Here is a 3,128-nt window from a genome sequence, read left to right as displayed (position 1 = left end):
TAATTTTGCTCTTACATCCATTACCTGGGTATGCTGTTTTAGGAGATTATTGCTGCGATTTATCTCAGAGTGCTTTGCGTATGTTTTCTTCTAGATTTACTGTGTATTGCCTTACATTTAAGTCTTCAAGTCACTTTGAGTTTATTCTTGTGTATGGAGTGAAGGAGTGTTCTAACTCCATTGCCCTGATGCTGCTATCCAGTTTTCCCAACACCAGTTGGTGAAGAGATGGTCTTTTCTCTGTCATATTCTTGGCTACTCTGTAAAATATTAATCGAACATAGGCCTGTAGATTTATTCCAAGGCTTTTTATTCGGTTCCATTGGTCCATATGCCTGTTTCTGTACCAATATCATGACATTTTGATTATTGTAGCTCTGCAATAGTGTATGGACACCAGGCAGTTTATTCTTCTAGCCTCTTTCTTTGTCTTCAATATTGTTTTGGAAATTTTGGATCTTTGTTGTATCTATATAAACCTTATGATCATTTTATTCAGTCCTAAAAATATTTTGAATAATTTGATAGGAACTCAGATTAAGTCTGTGAATTGCCTTGGGTAGTATGGCAATTTTAACAGTATTATTAATTCCATTACAAGACCATTGGGTATCTTTTCAATTCTTCAAATCTTTCTTGATTTCCTCAATCAATATTTACTTGTTCTCCATGTATAAGTCATTCACCTCCTTGGTCAGAGTTATTCTTAAGCATTTAAAATTTTGGGTGCAGTTATAAAAGTGATTGTATCTGTACTTTATTTTCCTGTTGATTCAATGTTTGTGTAAAGAAATGTAATTGTTTTTTGTACATTACTCTGGCTAACTTGCCCAGTTCCCTTTTTAGCCTAAGTATTTTTTGTGAAGCTTTTACAGTTTTCTATATATACTGTCATGTCTGCATATCGTGACAATTTTACCTCTTCTTTTCCAGTCTGAATAATTTTATATCTTTTTCTTGCCTGATCGTTGTAGCTAGGAATTCCAAGACTATATGTGATTTAATTTGTGATAATGGGCATCCATGTCTTCTCTCAGGTCTTAGTGGGAAGGGTTCTAGTTTTTCACCACTGAGTATTATGCTGGCTATATGTTTGTCATTAACTGCTTTCATTATGTTGAGATGTGGTCCCTCTATGCCCACTGTGATAAGAACTTTTATTGCAAATAGGTGTTAAATTTTATCAAATGGTTTTTCTCCAACTACTGATATGATCATATCGTTTTTGTCTTCTCTTTTGTTGATATGGTATATCACAATTGATTGATTGATTTGCATACGTTCAACAATCCTTGTGTTCCTGGGATGAACTTAACTTGTCCATGGTTCATGATCTTTTTTTTACATGCTTTTGGATTCTGTTTGTTAATAATTTCTCAAGGACTTTTACTTCTATTTATCAATGATATTGGGCTATAGTTTTCTTTTTGGGGTAGTGTCTTTGTCAGGTTATGGTATCAGGTTGACGTTGGCCTTATGATGTAAGTTTGGGAGTACTCTCTCCATATCAATCTTTTGGAAGAGTTTGAGGAGGACTGGTATGGGTTTTTCATAGTATGTTTGGTCAATTTCCCTAGTGAAAGTATTTGGGTTTCAATTTTTTTTGCAGAGATTTTTTATTTTATTGATTAGTCTGTTCGATTTCTGGTGATCTGCATGTTCAAATGGCTAACTTCTCCTTGATGCAATATTGGTGGGCTGAATGTTTCCAAAAACTTCTCCATTTCTTCCTCGTTATCCAGTTTGTTTTCATACAGTTGCTCATGGTATTCCCTTATGATATATTGTAAATTTGTTGTTCTCTTTGTAGTTTCTGCATTTTCACTTCTAATATTATTTGTGTTCTCTCTCTTTTCTTGTTAGTGATCCTGTCCAGAGATTTGTCAATTTTTATTTACTATTTCAAAAAAGCATTGATTGATTTCTTTCTATTTTTTAAAATCTATTTCAATTATTTCTTCCTTGATCTTTATTTTTTCCCTCTTTCTGTTGACTTTTGGTTTTGTTTGCTCTTCTTTTCTTGATTAGTTTACAGAGAATGTTAGATTATATATTTGAAATTGTTGTTCTACTTTGAGGAGAGCTTTGTCACTCTGAACTTCCCTTTTAAGCCTGCTTTAACAGTATTCCAAAGACTTTGTGCAGTGTTTCATCATATTTCTCAAGATATTTTTTAATTTCTTCTTTTATTTCATAAACTCACCCCCTTGTTTTAGTACCATGTTTTTTAATCTGGATGCTGACATTTTTTCTTCCTGTTTTTCTGTGATTGATTTCTAGTTCCATGGTACTATACTCAGAAAAGATGCTTGAAATAATTTTTATCTTCTTCAATTTGTTGAGGCTTCTTGAGTGCCTGAGCACATAATCTTTCTTAGAAAATGTTCCTTGTGCACAGGAAATGAATGTATATTCTGTTATGGGGAGAAATACTATTTTGAAAATATCAAGCATCTCCAATTATTTTAAAATTTATTTTAATATCTTTGTTCCCGTATTAATTTTCTGTGTGAAAGACCAGTCCAGTGATAGTAATGGGGAGTTATATTCTCCTACATTATTTGTGTTCCCAGGGATTTCTCTATTTTTATCTATTAGTGTTTGCTTTATGTATTTATGTGCTCCTATATTGAGTGCATATATCTTAATGTATATAATACCCTCATTTTGATTTTCTCCTTTAATCATTATATCATGTCCTTGTTTATCTTTCTCTATGGCCTTTTTTGTAAAGTCTCTTTGTGTGAAGTCAGTACTGCTAGTCATGCTTTCTTGTCATGTGCATTTGCATGGAATAAATTTTTCCACTTTCTGACTTTCAATTGATGTGTGTTCCTCTTACTAAAGTGGGTGTCTTCTATGCTTTATAATGCGGGGTCTTGTTATATTATCCCATTTGACAATATATATCTTTTGATTGAAGAACTAAGTCCATTATCATTTGTGATAATTATTGATAGACGGGTGTTTATTTCCATATTGAACTTCATTCTCCAGTGGATTTGGAATTTTCTTTTTGTACATTTCTTTTTGTTTTTGTGGCTTGATAAGTTTTCTTTTATTATCTTGGTTTGTTTTGGCTTTGTGACTTCATTGTAAGCTTTTGACTTAGGGTAAACTTGTTTTGT

Source organism: Vicugna pacos, unplaced genomic scaffold (assembly GCF_048564905.1).
Source record: "Vicugna pacos unplaced genomic scaffold, VicPac4 scaffold_199, whole genome shotgun sequence".
Classification (NCBI taxonomy): domain Eukaryota; kingdom Metazoa; phylum Chordata; class Mammalia; order Artiodactyla; family Camelidae; genus Vicugna; species Vicugna pacos.
Note: the sequence above shows the minus strand (reverse complement) of the source record.